Below are 21,656 nucleotides of genomic sequence, written 5' to 3'. Positions count from 1 at the left end.
AAGTTGCTTCCTGCAAAGGCTCATGTCCCTTTGTTCCTCTTTTATGTTTTATGGGAGGGGCCATTACCAAGCCTTACTCCCAAGTTGCCCCTTAAGTGTTCTTGTCTTCTGAGCAAACGTGAACTGGGAACAGGCTCTCCCTGTTCTTCTGCCTCACTGATGTCAGACTCTAGGGGCTCCGGAGTGAGCACATAACTCTCAGATGGCCCTGGCCCCATCTCTGCATCAAACACAGACAGGGGTGGGATCTACTGGTTCGGATTGGTTCTATAGAACCACTTGTTACGATTCTGTGCAATTCAGAGAACCGGCAAATCTTGCCCCTGGCTGGCCTTGCCCCTCTCCACCCTCCCCTCCCCTCCCTGCCCAGTCCTTATCATGCATGCACAATATCACTCGCATGCCTGACTGCATTATCCACTGCCCAGTCACTCCTTAAGGTATTTCTTTGTTTTTGAAAAAAACAAAATGAATTACAAGAAGAATTTAAAAGAATAGAAAAAGCTCTACAAGAGAACCCACAAAATGATAAAAACAAAAAGGAAAGAGATTTGATTAAACCCAAACTAAAATTATTAAATCAGGAGGAATATGCAAAAAAACTAAAATCAATTAGGCAAAAAAATTTTGAACAAGCAAACAAGCCAGGAAGATGGCTGGCTTACAAATTAAAGAAGGAAAGGGAAAAGAAATCAATACAAATATTGCAAGATGACAAGGGGAATCCCCAAAACCAAATTGGTGTGTGTGGAGGGGGGGAGATTATACAAAATTACTAGACACCAGGACCAGATGGAATCCCAGGGGATTTTTTTATAAGATCATGTATGAAACTATGGAACCGTTGATGCTAGAGATATATAACAAAGCATTATTAAAAACAAAATTACCAAAATCGTGGGCAGAATTGTATATAACTTTAATACTGAAAGAAGGTACTGATCATTTTCAAATTCAAAATTATAGGCCAATTTCTCTGCTAGATGCTGATTATAAAATATTGATGACAATAATGGCAGATAGAATGAAAATAATTTTGAATAAAATAATACATGTAGATCAAAACAGCTTTCTTCCTAAAAGACAAATTAAAAATAATATTAGGATAGTAATGGATGTTCTGGAATATTACGAAGCGCATCCAGAGAAATAAGCAGCACTGATTTTTCTGCATACACAGAAAACCTTTGACAATCTAAATTGGGAATTTTTCTTAGGCAAATAACAGAGATGAAATATGGACCAAAATTCGAAAAGAGGGTAGCAGAAATCTATTCTAGCCAAAAGGCAAGCGTAATGGTTAATGGTGATTTTACCGAAAGATTCAATATAGCGAAAGGAATGAGACAGGGATGCCCAATGTCACCTCTGATCTTTATTCTCGCAATAGAAATCTTGTTAACACAAATTAGGAAGAATGAGGGAATCACAGGAACTAAAATAAAGAAGGAAGTATACAAAATACAAGTGTGCGGATGAGATGGTATTCTTCATAGAAAATCCAAATGAGATTGGGAAAACCCTATTAAAAGAAATAGAAGTATATGGCACAGTAGCAGGACTCAAGATTAACAAAAATAAAACTAAAACCTGACAGAACATCAAAAGAGAGAATTAGAAAAGGAAATAGAACTTCAAATTGCAAATAAGATTAAATATTTAGGTAGTTGGTTGACATCAAGATGTCTGTCATTAAAAGAGGATAATTATGATAAATTAATGAGTCAAACAAAAGAAGATTTAGAAATATGGGTTAAATTACAGCTATCCCTAGTAGGAAAAATTGCAGCAATAAAAATGAACCTGTTACCAAGGTGTTTATACCTATTTCAGGTGGTTCCTATAAAATTTAATACAATTTTGGGGGGGAATTAACTAGGGTGGTGACTAAATTTATATGGGAGGGGAAAAAACCCTGCATAAGGTAAACATTAATTCAAGAGAATAGATAAAGAGGTGGCTTTGGACTTCCGGATTGGGAATTATACCAATGTACAGCACTAATTTCGATCAAAGAATGGATTATCCTAACCAATGAGGCTATTAACTCTTGAAGGACATGATCTACAAATTGGCTGGCATGCTGTTATGTGGAATAAGAGAAATAAGATAAGTTCACACTTCCTAAATCATCGAATTAGAGAGGAGTAATAGAGATTTAGAGTAACATTATGGTTCAGTGGCCCCCAAATTTTGTAGAGTTGTATGCAAAAATGAGTCCAGCAAACACATATTCATTCATACAATAAACCCCATTGCAAAAACTAATCCCAACCACAAAAAACTTCGCTCAAGACCAGACTTATCCATACTGCAAAGAATCCACTCCCGTGAACTCCACAATGAACTCAAAAGACATCTAGACAATGGAGAGAAGAATCTGTACATTGACTATTGTGCTGATTGTATCAAAAGTAAGTCGCACAACCCACAACTCCACATCCAACCCTACCTCATCCAACCCACCATCACCCAAGACTAGGCACACATGCCCCTAACTACCTCAATTCAATCTAAAACTGGCCTTAAATGCAAGCTACTCAGTGCAAGAAGCCTTGTAAATAAAATACCTGAATTTCTCCTCTTACTAAATACGGCTAAATTTGACATTATATTTGTCTGTGAAACATGGCTCAATGCATCTCTCCCTGACTCCATTATCACAGTAAGAGACTATCATGTTTAACGATCAGATCCTGAAATCCATAGAGGAAGTGGTGTTGCTATCTTCTATAAAAAGTCCTTACATCTAAAAAACATCCAAGTTACCCAGGAGCTTGCTCTTCCTGAGACCATCGTCTGTGAACTGTCCTTAAATATCACATTTCGATTCTTACTATGTTACAGAGCCCCTGATCATGACATCGAACATGTAAACAAGCTAAATTCACTACTAACATGGGCAACATCCTGCCTATACTCTTTTATCTTTCTTGGTGACTTCAATCTACCTCATATTAACTGGACCCTAAATGAATGTAAAACTGAACCCATACATGCAACCTTCTACAATGCTGTAACAAATCTGGGAATGGAACAACTACTAACCCAACAATACGAGACTTAACAACTGCCTCGATCTCATCTTCTGCAATAGTTTGAATTCAATTTATGGAATACAAATTAAAGAACCCTTTTCCAACAGTCACCACAACATGATTAACTTTTGTCTCAACATACGAACACACAAAAATCATCACAATGATGCAATCCCCAATTATAACTTCAAAAAAAGCAACTATGGGGGGGGGAGCTGACATCACGACGATACTGCAGGCAATCTCGGAGGTCAGAGATTGCAGCCAATATCTTTGCCTCTGGACGGTCCCAACGGACCTAAACCGTCCCGAAGAGATAGTGAAAGTGAAGAGTGCATCCTGCCGATCCCAGGGACACCACAAAGTCCCTGGTTGATCCAGGAGAAGTCCTTCTTGCCGGCGGCAGAGAGGCAGCCATCAAAGCTGGGACAGCTCTGATCGGAAGAGACTGGAAAGAGAAAATGTGTCGGTTTGGTGAGAACATTTTTTTATTATTACTCTAAGACTTAAAGGGATACCCTAAGGAAAAGGAAATATCTGTAAAAGTTTTGACAGAATGGAATAAGCGGCGTTTTTTAAACAGAAATGTCAAAGTAAAGCTTGGCTTTTTATTTTTATTTTTCTTATTACTGGACTTCTATGGTGATTTAACATTTGCTTACTGGACTGGCTTCTTTCTTATTTACATCTATTTTTTCTTCTCTTTTTTGACTTTGCAACATTTTAGGTTAGAGGCTACCTTTAGTTACATTTCTTTTTTTATATATAAACTTTTTCTTTCTTTTTTTTTAACTTCTATTATGTTTTGCCTGGGAAAGGAGGGGGAAAGTGAGAGTAAAGAAACTTTGTAACACTGCCAACTAGAGGCCTGAAGACATCTTAGACGAAGCTGAGAAAGCTGAGAAAGAAAGATCAGAGACTCCCTTTCAAGGACATTGCAACGTGATAAGGTAGAGGGAAGAGCATGGGAGAGTGTTATTGCAGGTGTTCTTCTGGATTTCTATCAACAATTGAAGCTTGGTTTTGAAGTTTGTGGAGAAGAGAGTTATAATAAGAGCTTTGGATGATTAAATAAAATGCAGTGTGTTCTGGGAGAAGGGAGGAGCTTGCGCCGTGACGATACGGTCTGCAATCGAGCTCTTCGATTGCAGCCGATATCTCCGTTACCGGCCGGTCCAAACGGACCTATGCTGTCCGGTAGGGACAGCTATCGTGAAGAGCGTACCCTGAGGACTCCGGGGATATCGCAAAATCCCTGGAAGACCCGGGTGAAGCTCTTTTTGCTGGCAGCGGAGAGGCAGCCCCCATGCTGCTAAAGTCGGGGCGGCTCCAGAAAGAACGGGTCTGAGAGAGAGTCTGTCGGTTGGGTGAGAAACTTTTTTTTATTTATTTAATTTTTTGGAGTTTTGAAAGCTCACTCTGATTATTAGAAGAAATCTGTGTGATTTTTTTTTGACAAAACTTACTAAGCGGCGTTTTTTCTAAGGGAGACGTCAAAGAGAGGCTTTACTTGCTTTTTTTTTCTTTTGCTTCCGGACTTTATTGCTATTTACTGGATAACTGGACGGTTCCTTTTTATATTTATATATTTTATTCTCCCTTTGGACTTTTCATATTATTTTCTTTTTTAGGCTAGAGGCTCCCTTTGTTTATTTTTATTTTTTTTGCCTTTATATGTTTGTGTATTCCTTGCCGGTTCTTTTTTTTTTATTCTAATGGAGAGGAGGGGGGAAAGTGAGAACTAAGAAACTTTGTAACACTGCCAACTAGAGGCTTGGAAATATTTTACTTGAACTGGAAAGAGGTGAAAGACTGCTTCTCAAGGACATGTTTTGATAAGATAGGGAAAGCGCCTTGTAGAATATTATTACAGGTGTCTTTCTGGATTCTTGTCTATAATTAAACATCTATGGCTTAGCTTTGAAGCTTGTGGGAAAGAGAAGGGAGTCATAATTAGAGCCTTGGACAATTAAATAGAGTGCAGTGTATTGTGGCTTACTTTCTTTTTCTAATCCCTTTTTTTAGTTCCGCCACCCCCTCCACCAGCATCAACCTATATTTTTATTCTAGTAAGGCTTTTATTTTTTAAGCTTGATTTATTTGCAAGGGGAAGCCTCTGAATTTTTTATTTTTATTTTATTGGGAACCAAAACACAGGGGTATTTTAGAAGACATTTTATACGGGAGTCTCTGTGGTTAAATTGGGAGAAGACAAAAAAACAATGTTATTTGAAAATTCCAGTTTGGTTATCGACGATAGAAGCGTTTTCTTACCCTATAATTTATAAAAAGGAACAAACAGTTAGCTATGGGGAATTACTAGATGAAAAGGGTGAACTTAAATCGATACAAAAATTAGAGGAACAAGGTATACAGATGAATTGGTTTTCATATTTGCAAATACATGCAAAGTATCATGAGGATTCCAAAACAGAGGGATTTTATGATAAACAAACTGATTTAGATAAGATTTTGATGGGTACTGATGAAAAGGTGATTAAAAAATTATATGGTTACTTATTGGAAATTAAGCTGGAGGAAGAACAAGTTAAGGAAACTATGATTGCTTGGGGGAGGAATTTTGGATATGGGATTGATTTAGAGAAATGGCAGAATTTATGGTTGCAAAATTATAAAATGACAATGTCTACAGCCTATAAAGAAAATTTGTATAAGATGTTTTACAGGTGGCATTTTCCTCCGACAAGGATAGCAAGAATGTTCAAGAACAAATCCGAAAAATGCTGGAAATGTCATCAGAAACCTGGTTCATACTACCATATGTGGTGGACTTGTGAGGACGCTAGAAAATATTGGACTAAAATCCACATGTGGCTGGAAAAAATGACAAAGAAGCACATAGACTTGAAACCGGAGTTTTTTTTATTGGGAATCTTACCAGATGTTTATAGCAAAGAGTTGAAATATTTGATTGTAAATGTATTGACTGCGGCTAGGATTGTATTTGCAAAGAATTGGAAAAATGAGAAAATTCCATTACAGGAAGAAGTTATAAAGAAAATATTGGAATGTGCTGAGATGAGTAGATTGACTTTTGAAATCAGAGAGCAAGAAGATAAACAATTTTATATAATTTGGGATCTTTTCTATCAATGGCTGAATGATGAAATACAAAAATAGAATATTTGAAATGCTAGATAATAAGGAATAATATTGAATTTATTTTTCTTTTCTCTTTTTTGGTATTGGATATTATATTTATATAATGGTTTTCTTTTTCCTTTTTTCTCTTTTATTTTAGGATAGAACTGGCACGATTATATGATTTGTTTTAGAATAAATTACTTAAAATATAGTTATCTCACAAAGGCATGATCGAATAAAAGTATAGTCAAACTCTTTTTTTTTTAACAATGATATGATGATTTATAAGTTTGTATTGACAATAAGAGTTATTATATAAGGTAATTGTAATTGTGACTATGAAGTGAACGCACAAAACTGATGAACCAACCGACTCACTGTTTGTATATAAATATGGGGGAGCTGATGTTTTTATGTTTTGTCTGTTTGTTTGTATGTTAAAAAACAATAAAAACTTTTATATAAAAAAAATAAAATAAAATAAAATGCAGTGTGTTCTTTCTTTTTTTTTTAAGTTGTGCTACCCCTCCTTACCAGCTTTACTGTACTCTCTTTTTTTAAAAAAAAACAACCTTTATTTTTGTAATATTTCCATTTTTGCTTTCTATGTTAAAGGGGAAGCCTCAAAAAAAATTCTCCACCCCCCCCTTCTCCTCTGGGATTTTTTGCTTTTTCCATCCATACTTTTGGTTTATTTTTATTTTTTTATTTTTGAGACCTTTTAATTGGATTAAGGTGGTGGAGAACCTGAAGAATTTTTTTTCTCTTTTTCTTTTTTTGTTCTTTTTAAAACTTTTTTGTTTCTTCCCTTCCTTTCCACTTAACTATTGATTAGATTAAGGCTCAGAAGAACCTGAAGAAATTTTCTCTCCTTTTCCTTTTATTACTATTGGGCTTTTTTCTCTCTACCATTTTTATTTTTCATCTTGGATTATAATTGGCTACTTCATAATTGGATTAAGATTCAGAAGAACCTGAAGATCTTCAATTGTTTAAAATGAGCAGGAAATTTATAGCTTCTGGCTCCTCAACTTCTACTTCCGCCTCCCCACCTGGAGGACAACGTTCAATCCAGACAATGTTAAAGCAAGACAAAGAACAAGAAAAAGTGAACTTACAACTTTTGCAAGGAATCCAAGAACTTAAAACAAAATGAGACACTATTGAAAAGAGAATAGAGAAAACTGATGAAAAAGTGGAGAATATTCAACAAATGATGATGAAGTATGATGAGAGATTCCAAAAAATTGAAGAAGATAAACAAAGAGACAAAAAGATTGGAGACATTGATACCAGATTAACAGTGGTTGAACAAGATAAAGTGGGATGCTGAAATGGGAGATGGACAGATCAGAATTTTATCTCAGATTTCAAAACATAGAGGAAGAAAAAGGACAAAATTTAGCTGAGATAATGATAGAAATCTTGGCTGAAGCTTTGGAAATAACAGAAGAGAAGATGATGGATGGAGTAGATGAAGTATATCGAGTTTTTACAAGATATGTGATGAGAAATAACCTACCAAGAGAAGTTCATATCAGATTTACAAAAAAAGCCATTAAAACACAAATATTGCAAGTGGCAAGAGAGAAAATTCTGAAATATAAGGGCAAGGAGATTGTGGTCTTAAAACAAATACCCAGAAAAGTGAGAGAGATAAGAAGAGAATACCGATTCTTAACTAAAATGTTACTGAAAAAGGATGTGAATTACAGGTGACTAATTCCAGAAGGATTAATGTTTACATGGCAAGAACAGAGACACAGAATTGATTCAATTGAGAAAGCAGAATTATTCTACGCAGAATTTTTTTGGAAGGAAAGAGGAAGAGGCAGAAAAAGAGGTCTCATTAATTGAATTCCAAGAGGACCAAATGGAGACTGAAAAAGAAGAAGGCACTTTAAAAAGAAGAAGGTGGAAACTAAAGAACAACGTGAACCAAGATCTACGAGAGCTATCAAACCTAACTATAAAGCATAATCATGGAAGAGAAAAAACTGATTACAATGAATATAAATGGACTTAATTCGGCTGCTAAAAGAAGGAAAATTTTTCATAAATTAGAGAAATTAAAATTTGATATAATTTGTCTACAAGAAGAACACATTAAAAAACAATATGAAGAATTGTTGGTCCAGCCAAAATTAGGGAAAAAATTTACTTCTTTGACTCAATGTAAGAAAAGAGGAGTGGTTTTATATATTAAAGAGACCATCTCAGCAAAATTGATTCATACTGATGAAGATGGAAGAGTATTGATGGTGGAAATAATGGACAATAATATGAAAACACTCTTGATTGCAATTTATGCTCCGAATGATAAACAAGAAGAATTCTATAAAAAATTACATATGAAAATAATTGAACTGGACTATGTTAATATAGTTATGATGGGAGACTTCAATGGAATTGTAGACAACAAATTGGATTATACAGCAACAACAACAAAGCAAAATAGAAAGACTCTCCCTAAATCCTTTTTTAAAATGACAGATGAAATAAACCTAAAAGATATATGGAGAGAAAGAAATGCTAAAACCAAACAATACACTTTTTACTCAAATAGACATTTAACATGGTCCAGAATAGATATGATTTGAATTTCAACAAAACTAATATCTAATATTCAAGAAACAAATATTGAAACAAGTACTTGGGCAGATCACAATCCAGTGACAATTAAATGGAAAGGACAAAAAAGAAGATCAAGATGGACATTAAATAATACTATTTTAAAGGAAAAGGACACAGCAGATGGAGAAAGAATTGGCTTTTTTCTTTAGAGAAAATAAAAAAGAAGATACTTCAATTCAGAATGTATGGGACACAATGAAGGCATATGCTAGAGGCTTGATAATAGACTATACAAGGAAAAGGAACATCAGGAAAAGGCAAGCCACTAAAGCTTTAGAAGACGAGCATAAAAGACTTGAAAAAGAGCTACAGAAAACGCCACAGAAAAAAGACATTAAACTAAAATTGGACATAATTAAATACAAAATGGGTCAAATAGAGAAAGAAGAATTAGCACAGAAAATTAGAAGTGCTAAACAGAACTGCTTTGAAGATGCAAACAAACCAGGTAGATGGTTAGCATACAAATTGAGAAAGGAGAAAGAATCAAGGAAAATATTGCAGTTAATAGATGATCAAGGTCAAGTTTGCTACGGCAATAAAGAGAAAAAGGAAATTATTCGAGACTTCTATAGGCAACTATATAAGCAAGAGAATATTGATGAGGAAAGAGTTAAACAGTATTTACAGAATGCTAATCTACCTAAGATACCTAAAGAGACTGAAAAAATGTTAGAAAGCAATATAACAATGATGGAATTAACTGAAGCACTTAAGAAGCAAAATAATGGAAAGGCACCAGGCCCAGATGTACTTCTGGCAGAATTTTATAAAACATTACAAGAATCATTGAGCCTTCCATTGCTAGAAGTCATGAATGAAGTTATGTCAAAGAAGAAGATACCTAAATCATGGTCAGAAGCCTATATTACACTTATTCCAAAAGAAGAGGCTGATCCATTGCAAATTAAGAATTATAGACCTATTTCTTTACTAAATGCAGACTATAAAATTTTCGCTTCAATATTGGCAGAAAGACTTAAAAAATACTTAAATAACTTTTTTCATCCTGATCAAAATGGAATTCTGCCAAAGAGACAAATCAAAGATAATATGAGAGTAATTTTGGACACTTTGGAATATTATGAGGCACACCCTGAAAAACAAATGGCTTTGTTATTTTTAGATGCACAAAAGGCATTTGATAATGTGAATTGGAGATTCATGCTATTATTATTGGAACAGATGGGTTTTGCCAGAAAATTCATTCAAGCAATAGAAGCCATATACCATAAGCAAATGGCAAAGGTAATGATAGAGGGAGAATTGACAGATTCCATCAATATAAGAAAAGGTACAAGAGAAGGGTGCCCACTATCACCCTTGCTATTTGTATTAACTTTGGAAGAGTTAAGTAGAAATATTAGAGACGAAAAGAGTATAAAAGGAATGAAAATTAAAAAGGAAGAATTTAAATTGCAAGCCTTTGCGGACGACCTGGCTTTTATTTTAGAAGACCCTTTAGAAACAGCACCAAAATTATTGGAAAAGATAGAGACATATGGTAAGGTGGCTGGTTTGAAAATAAATAAAGATAAAACAAAGATTTTGACAAAGAATATGCTATTAAGACAAAAAGAAGAATTGGCAGACGTATTGAAAATTCAAGTCATGAACAAGGTTAAGTATTTGGGGATACATTTGACAGCAAGATGCAGTACATTAAAAGAGAACAATTACATTAAACTTAAACAGCAGATAGCGTTAGACTTGACGAAATGGGAAAATCTACAATTGTCATTAATAGGGAGAATTTCAACAATCAAGATGAATATCTTACTTTTATACTTGTTTCAAACAATACCAATTAGGCTTGGAAAGGACTACTTTGAAGATTCAAATAAAATTGTGTTGAAATATATATGGCAAGGTAAGAAAGTGAGAATAAAGTTAAAACTCTTGCAAGATGCTAAAATTAGAGGAGGATTTGGTTTGCCTAATTGGGAGCCGTACTATCAAGCTACAAATTTGACGTGGGCTAAGGAATGGATAACATTAAGAAATACTAGATTGTTGACATTAGAAGGACATGATCTGTTGCTGGGGTGGCATGCTTTTTTATGGTATAAAGGAACTAAAACACAGGGGTATTTTAGAAGACATTATACGCAGAAGTCTCTGTGGTTAAACTGGGACAAGATTAAAAGACAATGTTATTTGAAAATTCCAGTCTGGTTATCGACTATTGAAGCATTTTCGTATCCTATAATATACAAAAAGGAACAAACAGTTAGATATGGGGAAATTTTGAATGAAAAGGGTGAACTTAAATCTATGCAAAAACTAGAGGAACAAGGTATAAAGATGAATTGGTTCTCATATGCGCAAATACACTCAAGGTATGATAAGGATTTTAAAAGAGAAGGTTTTTATTATAAATTGACTGACTTAGATAATTTCTTGACAGGTACTGATGAAAAGGTGATTTAAAAACTGTATGGATATCTATTAGAAATTAAACTAGAAGAAGAACAAGTTAAAGAAACTATGATTGGGGAAAGAATTTTGGATATGGGATTGATTTAGAGAAATGGCAAAAATTGTGGTCTCAAAATTATAAAATGACAATGTCAACAGCATTTAAAGAAAATTTGTATAAGATGTTTTACAGGTGGCATTTCCCCCCTACAAGAATTGCAAGAATGTTCAAGAGTAAATCCGAAAAATGTTGGAAATGTCATCAGATACCTAGCTCATACTACCATATGTGGTGGACCTGTGCGGATGCGAGAAAATACTGGACTAAAATCCACATGTGGTTGTAAAAAATGACAAAAAAACATATAGTTTTGAAACCAGAGATATTTTTTTTGGGAATTCTACCTGATACATACAGTAAAGATTTAAAATATTTGATTGTAAAAGTATTAACAGTGGCTAGGATTGTATTTCCTAAAAATTGGAAAAATGAGAAAATACCATCGCAGGAGGAAACTATTAAGAAAATATTGGAATGTGCTGAAATCAGTAGATTGACATTTGAAATTAGAGAACAAGAGGATAAACAATTTTACAAAATTTGGGACCTTTTCTATCAATGGTTAGACAATAAAATATAATATTAAAATATGTAGAATTTTAGAAAACAATGAATATATAAAGATGTATTTCTTTTCTTTTTTTATTATTATATCTACAAAATGTTTCTAGATAGATTTGGGAGGATTATATGAATTGTTATAAAATAAGTTAAGTAAATTATAGTTATCTCGCAAAGTATGAATGAACAAAATTATAGTCAAATGATTGATTAATAATGATACTAGGGTATTCAATTTTTGATTGATAATATGAGTTATTAGGCAATGTAATTGTAATTGAGACTATGAAATGGATGCACAAAAAATTTGTAAACCAACCGATACACTGCTTGTACACTTATGGAAAAGAGTTGGATGTTTTTATGTTTTGTTTGTTTTTGTTTCTCTTTAAAAACCAATAATTATTTTTTTTAAGGCAACTATGATCTTATAGATAATGATCTCTTATCCCTCAATTGGCAATTTCTATTCACTGGATGCAATACTGTTGAAGACCATTACAACGTATTTTTACTTGAAGTCAAAAGAGTCATCAAACTATATGTACCGATAACAACTCCCAAAACCAGAAAAACCAGATTACCCAAAACAATAAGGAAGCTTCAATCCAAAAAGAGATCACTCTGGTGGAAAAACAAATCTGGTCACGCTGCCAACTTCAAAAGCCGATACAAAAGTTTATGCCACCAGATAAAGACCGAATGCACCATCACATGAAACAAGAGGAAAACCTTCTATGCACCAATTCCACCCACACTTTCTACAATTTTGTAAACAACAAACTAAAAGACTCAAGGTCCATCCCACCCCTGAAAGGACCTAATGGTAAAGTCTGCAACAACGACATCATTAAAGCCAACCTCTTTAACTCATTCTTTGGCTCAGTATTTGTAAACAGCAATGAATCATGCCCAGTACTTCCTAGTCGATCACAGACAACTACAATGATCTAATACATATCAATTTTACAGAAGACAATGTTGAAAAAGCATTACACAATCTAAAACCATCTCTATCTGTTGTGGCTCTGAGGTTTGAGCCTGCTTTGTCAGAGGTCGAGGTCAATGAGGAAGAGGAAGATTTGGCTCTGAGGTTTGAGCCTGCTTTGTTAGAGGATTTGGAATTGCCTTCCTCCCCAGGACTTCCCTCCTCGGCAGGTCCTTCCACCCTGATTGTGCCTCAGGTGTCGGCAGATAATCAGGAGGACGTATCAGAGCCTCTGGCTGAGGAATGTTGGTTTGATGCAAGGCAAAGACGCAGGCAAAAGTGTGAAATGCAACGTAAAAAGAAAGGACAAATCAGAGACTGAGATGAGAGACTGACACGCCGCACAGGGAATAAAAGTGGGCGTGTTAGCTCTGGTTTTTTGTTCGGGACAACGTGTTGTTTTATGAGAGAAGCTTCTGCATTTTTCCTGTGTGTAGCATCAGCTTGTGATTTATGCTTCCTTATCAGACTTGGCAGACAGCTGGCATGAGACTGCCAAGAATGTTTTCAGATTAAGGAAGTTAACCCTGTAGTTACCGGACTTACCTGCTTATTTGTGTTTCAGTTGGAAATTTGGACTTATTGCTTTGCTTGGTCAGGTGAGACATAACATCTATCTATTGGACTGGATGGAATATGTGCCTACTTCTTAAAAAAGCTATCCACTGCCATAGCTCTAAGCATAATCTTTGAAAAATCTTTCAGGACCAGCTCCTTGTCAAGCCTATGGTCACAAGCCATGATCATCCCCATCTTCAAAAAGCCAGACCCCAGCCTAGTTGAAAATTACAGACCAATCTCTTTATGCTGCATCACCTGTAAAGTCATGGAATCAATTATTAACCAATCCATTATCCTCCACTTAGAGACAAACAACCTACTCTCTAACAAACAATTTGGTTTCAGAAAAAAACTATCCTGTAATCTGCAACTCTTACATTGCAAAAACATAAGGTCTACACAACTCGATCTGGGCAAAGCAATAGACGCAATCTACATAGACTTCTGTAAAGCCTTTGATTCAGTGGTACACAACAAACTACTACTATCTCTGGACACCTGCATAACTGGATAGAAGCATTCCTCTCAGACAACAAATGGTCAAAATTGGGAGCATCCTATCAAATTCGATACCTGTCAATAGTGGTATCCCCCAAGGCAGTGTCCTAGGACCAACTTTCTTCATACTCTACATAAATGACCTCTGTGAAGCAACTGTGTTCTCTTTACTGATGATGTAAAGCTATTCAACACCACAGAAAATACTGCTACCCTTCAAAAAGACCTCGACTATGTATCAGAATGGTCAAACAAATGGCAACTTCAAATCTCAACAAATAAATGCTCTGTCTTACATATTGGCAAAAAAAAGTCAGAAAATAAAATACAAGGTGTATAGTTAAGACCTTGTTGATGATGAAAACTCTGTCAAGGATCTTGGAGTACTCATCTGTAATGATCTAAGTGCTAGAGCCCACTGTAACTACATAGTCAAAAAGACATTAAGAGTTGTTAAGCTAATCCTATTTTTCTTGCAATATCACACTACTAACTAGAGCATACAAAACATTTGCTACACCAATATTCAAATACAACTCATCAGTGTGGAACCCACATTCCGTATCTGATATTAACACAGTTGAGAAAGTCCAGAAATATTTCACAAGAAGAGTTCTCCACTCCTCTACTCGTTGCAGAATACCTTATGCCACCAGATTCGAAATTCTAGACCTAGAAAACCTAGAACTACGCCACCTTTGGTCCGATCTATGTATAGTATATAAAATCATACATTGCAATGTCCTACTTGTCAGTGAATACTTCAGCTTCAACCATAACAATACAAGAGCACACAATAGATACAAACTCAAGGTTAACCACACCAAACTTGATTGCAGGAAATATGACTTCAGCAACAGAGTGGTCAATGTCTGAAATACTGTACCTGACTTTCTGGTTTCTTCCCCAAACCGCAAAAACTTTAACCTTAGACTGTCTATTGACCTCACCCCTTTCCTAAGAGTAAGGGGGCATGCATAAGCGCACCAACATGCCTACCATCCCTGTCCTATTGTTTCTTTTTTATTTTTCTCATATGTATCCATTTCATATATTCATAACTATGTTTATACTTATACCTATTATCTTGTAAGCGATTGACAAATCAAATAAATAAATAAAAAATAAATAAACTTTTAAAATTCGATAGAGAAGAGGAAGCGGTGAAACCAACAATGATAGCCTGGATGAAAAATTTTGGATACAGTATACAACTAGAAGATTGGGGAAGATTATGGACGAAAACCTATAAATTAACAATGGCAGCCTCCTAACAAAAAAAAATTGTGCAAAATATTTTATTGCTGGCATCTAGCACCAGCGAGATTGGCCAAAATCTACCCAAATTTAAAACCGGAATGTTGAAAATGTAAAAAGAAACCAGGTACCTTCTTTCATATGTGGTGGACCTGCCCAAAAGCAAAGAAATTTTGGAATAAGGTTAAGATCTGCTAACAGGATAACAGGCTCAAGAATAGTACCCAAACCTGAAACATTTCTACTAGTGATAACTAAAGTGGAATATACAAAAGATATGGAATGCTTAATAATACATATATTAACAGTGGCTAGAATATTATATGCTCAAAACTGGAAATTAGATAATAGTCCCACAGAGGATATGATCATAAAGGAAGTAATGGATTGCGCATAAATGAACAAACTTACAATGGAATTGCAGGAGAGGCCAGCCCTCGTTTTTTTCTTCTGCTAGTGTTAAATATAAGTTTCCTAATTTTTTACACTGTAAATATCTTTCATCTTGTTTTTTGATGTGCACCTTTTATTATTCTGAATGAATTCATCATCTCCCTGTTTATTATTACACTCGCTTTTTGAGTAGAATAAATCGCTTCTAACATTTTTTTGAATCTTTCTCCAAATTTCATAATTTTGATAAATTCCCAATTCATATTGTCGAAAGCTTTTTGCACATCTAGGAAGACAAGGGCTGCTTGACTTCATGAATGTGCCTCACAGTATTCTAATATATTATTCTAATATATTAATGATTGTTTTTGTATTGTTCCTTATTTGTCGTGTTGGGAGAAATCCATTTTGATCTGGATGTATTCTTTCATTCAATAATTTTTTCAACCTTTCCGCATAATATTCATGAATATTTATATTTAGCATTTAGAAGGGAGATTGGGCTATAGTTCTTAATTTGTTTGATATCTGTACCCTCTTTTGGAATCAAGGTAATATATGCCTCTTTCCATGAGTCTGGTAGCTTTGCTTTTGTCAATACCTCATTACAAACTTCCAGTAATAATGTTTCTATCGACTCTCCCAAATTCTTATAGAGTTCCCCTGGCAATCCAACTGGTCCTGGAGTCTTATTATTTTTTTGGTTTTGAATTGCTTCTTTTAATTCGGCTAGTGTTATTTCCTTATTTAGTAGTTCCCTTTTTTCTTCCATTAATGGTGGCATAGTTTCTTCTTTCAAATACTCATTTATTTTTCCCATTTCTATCTTTCCCAGGCTATAAAAATTTTCAAAAAACTCTTGTGCAATTTCTTTTTTCTTATCAATATTACTTCCATCAATTCCATTCTTATCTTGTAACTGATGTATTATTTTCTCCTTTTCTTTTTTTAATTTGTAGGCCAACCATCTCCCTGGTTTATTTGCGGGCTCAAAATAATTTTGTCTTGTAAATTTTAAATTTCTTGCCAATTCTTCTTGATCTAAGATATTCAACTTATGTTTTGCTAAGGCCAATTTATTTTTAATTTGTTCTTCCCCAGGTTCCTTTTGCAATTTATCTTCTTTTTAATTTCCCCAGATAATATATTATGATTTCCCATTTTCCTTATTTCTTTTTGCAATATAGGCTATCATTATCCCTCTTAAATATGCTTTCATGGTGTCCCATAGATTTTGTAATGAGGTATGTTGTTTTTTATTATCTTTGAAAAATATCTCCAATATCTCCAAAAAAAAAGAAAAGAAAAAGGAAAAAAAAGAAAAATAGCTCCAATTCTTTTGAAAAAATTTAATGTATTATTTTTCTTTTAAAATGTGTGGATTTAATGTCCTTCTATCCCTCTTTCTTATCTGTCCTTTCCATATTATTTTTAGGGGATTGTGGTCGGCCCGAGTATTTGGCATAATCTCTATCGCTTCAATATTTGTAATTAGGTCTCCATTTACCTAGGCCACATCTATTCTTGACCAGGATTTGTGAGGGTTAGAGTAGAAGGTGAATTTAGTTTCTCCTGCGTTTAAAGTGCTCCATAGGTTTAGTTCATCTGACATTTCAAAAAAAGTTTTAGGTAATATATTTCTTTTATATTTGCTTTTTTGATCACTAGCATAATCTTTTCTAATATCTACAATTGCATTGTAATCCCAAATTAAACACACATTCTCATTTCCTGTTTCAATATTTTATCATGCACATTTTTATAGAACTCACTTTTGATTTTTGTTGAGTGCATATATCACAACCAATAATATATTTTTTCCCATTGTTATTCCTCAATATTCTCTTTTGTATCTGGTTATACTAATTAAATATTATCCCTTCTTTGATATATATTGCCACCCCTCTTTTTTTTCTTCTGCTAGTGTTGAATATAATTTCCCTAATTTTTTACACTGTAAATATCTTTCATCTTGTTTTTTGATGTGCACCTCTTGGAGGCACACAGTGCCCAGTTTTTGTTTCTCTAATTGGGAAATACTCTTCTTCTTTTTGATGGTACATTAAGGCCATTCACATTAATCAATATCGGTTTCAGTTCTTCTTCCATTTTTATTTCTGTTCCAATCTCTGCCTTCTATTCATCCTGGTCTCTCTTTGGGTCCTAGTTCTTACTCCTTCTTCTTGTTGATGATCTTTCTCCTTGTTGTTTTTCTTTTCTTGTTTGTTCTCTCTGGTCTCCTGCCACTGTTCCTCTTGGCTTGACAATTCTAACTCCTCTCTACTGCTACATTCATCCTGGTTGTAAAGATCTTGAGCCTTTTCCAAACTGTCAATTTTTATCTTTTTGTCATTCCAGGAGACCAGCATTCCCTCTGGCATGATCCATCAGAACAGGATATTCCTCTTATTTAATTGCGTTGCTAAAAACTGATAGTCCTTCTGCTGCTCACAGACTCTTCTAGGGATTTGCTTCAATACAATTATTTCTTTCCTTTTGTATGTCATCAGTTCCTCTCTTGTGATTTTATATATAATATCCCTGATTTTTCTGTGTGCAAATCTTATAGGCACTTCTGTGGGGAGTTTGTGGCATCTGGCATAGCTTGTGTATATACTCTATAAACATCATATATTTCATTTATAATTTCTTGCCTGTCCTTCTGGAGGGCCTCTGCAATCAATTCTGCCATCAGTATCTGCAGGTCCTCCTCCTTTGTCTCTGTTATATTCTGGAACCTTAGAAAGCATGAGGCCCAGTCCATTTTGAGATGAATGAGAGATTCTTCCAATTCTTTGTTTTGTCCTGTCATCTTCTGATCCACCATTTCTAGTTTTTTTCTCAGTTCTATTTCCATTCTATTTCCAATTGTTTTTATTCTTTCCTCATTTTTCTGGATCACTGCTTGAATTGAGCCCATCCTGTCATCCAATTTATATATTTCTGATTTCATCTCTCCCATTTCAGATTTCATTTCGCTATGATTTTTTGATATGTTTTCTTGCAGTTTAATCATTGTTTCCTGTATTATCAATAATGTAGATTGTATCATCTGCATATTGGGAGTGGTATTCGTATTTTCAGTGGAAAGCATTCCTTCAATTGATTGTTAACTCGATGTTGCTGAGCTAAATATTGACACCGATGGCGTGGTTTTCTTCCAGGTTGGAAGAAATACTAGTCATCTCTTTAATGGTTTTATGTTGTTCCCTAGGATCTTATAAATATTTTTCCAAATCACCTTCTAGTTCAATTAATATACCTTGTAATTATCTCTCAATAATAAATAGGGTGAATATTAATATAGTTAATATCAATTAGTAGCTAATAATTAATAAGTATGTTAATATTAGCAGATATAATAAATACAATACTAGAAATACAGTTAATATTTAACAGTTAATAACAATATTATTAATGCTAGCTAATAATAGGTTAATAATATCAATAAGGTAAGTAGTTCAAATATATAAATCAATGTCAAAAGATACAAATTAGCACTAAGTATTGCTATGTCATAAATAAAAATATATCTATAATTCTAATTTCATATATAAGATCTTAAATATGTATATCTAAAGACAATCAGGTATCAATCTATATAAATATAATTTATGCAATTAACATTCAAAAAAAGTATAAGATCTACTTACATAATTCCTGTACTAAGAGTCTCCTATTTTTATTACTATGTTTCTATATTTGGTCTTTATTTAAATATTCCTTTATCTCTTACTTCTAAATATATTAACTTTGATAATTATACAATATAAATATAAGTACTATAAATGTAAATATAGATATTATATAAAATAAGTATGGTATTCAGCTTTGTTCGGGTATTTTCCCATGTCATTATAGTTGTGCTTTTAAAGTTGCAGCAACGTTTCGGCAGAATCTCATCTGCCATCATCAGGCTTCTGTATAGTGTTCATCTGTGAGTCAGACTTTCACAGCCATTTCTGTTTTAAATTTGGTGCTAGCCTACGCTGTGCCAGAATGGTTGGGAGTCTTGGTCTGAGTTTATTGGTCTTGGAGTTTGCTGTGTTCTGCTTGATTGGTATTTCTAATATCTTCTATCTGTTTTGTAGCTTTTTTTGTCTTGATTGGCTGGCAACATTGTGTTTCCTGTATTGGAGGCTTTTAGTGCAGATGGCTATCATTTATTAGGAAGCTAGGTTTCATCTGGTGCCTGTTTGGGATGTGTTTGAGCTGGAGGTATCAGGGGAAGTCTGTTTGTGACCAGGTGTTTGGCTGGCTTGTGGTGTGGAGATTTTTTTGTTTGAGAGTGCAGGCTTCCAGATAATTGACAGTCTGGTGGAGTCATCTCTTCTATTCATGCTTTCAGTTCATAGAGATTGAAAAAAGACCTGAAAGCATGAATAGAAGAGATGACTCCACCAGACTGTCAATTATCTTTTTCGTTGGAGCTTCAAATTACAGATCTTCAAATAGCAATATTGTAGTTGTTCTTCCAGAAAGCAAAACAGAACAATACTCCTGTCTTTTTTCTTTTTTTTCCTCTTTTACTGTCTTGCTATTTTATCTTATCTTCTAAGTGCTGTTCCGCTCCTAAATCCAGCTGCTACCTGTCTTCCAGGATAAACCCTTTCCAATTAAAGGCTCACTTCAGTTTTTGGCTGCTCCTCCAGTTAAATCTTCACCAATCTTCTAGACTCAGCTACATCCACTACTCGCCCATTTCTGCCGTACTGTCTTTTTTCTTTGCTTCCTTCTTCAAATCAATGCATCATGCCTCTGGGTCTGCCATAAGGCCGGCTTCTTCTGCGTCAAGCTGAAGGCTCTCTTCTTCACACAGGTAGGAGCCACAACTCTGCTCACTGTCTCCGAGAGTTCCCCTTTTCTCTGCTAGTCCCTCCGGGACCAACTGTTGCCTTGAATGGCCACCAAACACAACTCCGGCACAGGAACGGAGCGCTGTTCCTCTGCACCACCATGACACGATGTCACCACCGGAAGTCCTGGACACTTCAATTCCTAACATGGACAAATGGTTGCAGAAGTTGATGGAGTTGGCTGAAATGGCAACATTGACTGAAGTTTTGATTAAAGAAAAGTATATAAGTACTTTTATTTCCATATGGAGACTGCTTCTGAACTTTGTGCTTGGAAAGGAATGAAACTTTGATTTTGGGTTTTACTGATTAGATTGATAAATCTTTATAGAAATAGCTTGTTCATATTATTGCGATTTGATGTTATTTTATTGCAATAGAGAGGGTCACTAGTCAATGTTCCTTTTTCTTTTATCCTCCCTCACTTTTCTTCCCCCTCTTCCTCTCCATCGTTTTCCTATTTATTTTCATATTTTGTATCTTATTTTATTTTATAACCCAATAAAAATGTTAAATTATGAGAAATACTATGAGTATGAATGAGATTACCTAAATCTGCTATACTAACTTTAAATTTTACATATGTCACAACCATGTGCAAATGCATAATATAAAAACACTTCTCAAATATTATAACACTATTTACTTTTTAAAACAAATAAGGTTTTCTTTCTTTTTAATCTATGTAACTTTTCATTTTAAGAACTATTAATGTTCACCACTGCTGATTATTAAAAACTCCAGGTTTAGTATTTGTTTAAAAAGAAGCATTAGCCATATTAGAGCTTATATAAAGATAATGGATATACTTCCTTATTCAATAATGGGCCACCATTGGAATTTTTTTCCTCTAATAAACCATACTGGTAAACTGTCAAGAGAGCATCTTTCTGTAAGAGTCTTATCAATTGCAGTTTCTTATACACTTCTACAATATTATTTTGTGCCTCAATAGAATCAAAATCTAGCATTGCCTAAATATGAACATTATTTTCCTTCTAAATGCATGAGTCTGTAGAGATTCTTGGTCACCCAGGTCATGGTTGTCCCAAAGGTGCTTTTTCATGTGGAAGTTGTCTGCAAGGAATATAAAAAGTACCTTTGGGATAACCATGACCTCGATGACTGAGAATCTCTACAGACTTTTAGCTATACAATTTGGGATGAACACCCTTTGAATGATGTGGAAGTAGGAATGGATTTCCGGGGTGGTGGGGGGAGTGGGGTGAGAATTGAAGACTACAGGAACCAGGAGCACTATTCAGGACACAGATAAACCTCCAAGT

The 21,656-nt window shown here is 34.5% G+C and overlaps 1 protein-coding gene across 7 annotated transcripts in view; it reads right to left on the bottom strand.

Moving 5' to 3' along the window:
* Window positions 1–21,656, bottom strand: part of DMD (dystrophin) — a 1,342,375-nt gene that overhangs the window by 929,174 nt on the left and 391,545 nt on the right. The window lies entirely within an intron of this gene.

Source organism: Pseudonaja textilis, chromosome 8, assembly GCF_049901715.1.
Source record: "Pseudonaja textilis isolate UNSWEBS1 chromosome 8, rPseTex1.2, whole genome shotgun sequence".
Classification (NCBI taxonomy): Eukaryota; Metazoa; Chordata; class Lepidosauria; order Squamata; family Elapidae; genus Pseudonaja; species Pseudonaja textilis.
This window is presented reverse-complemented; position numbering and strand designations above follow the sequence as displayed.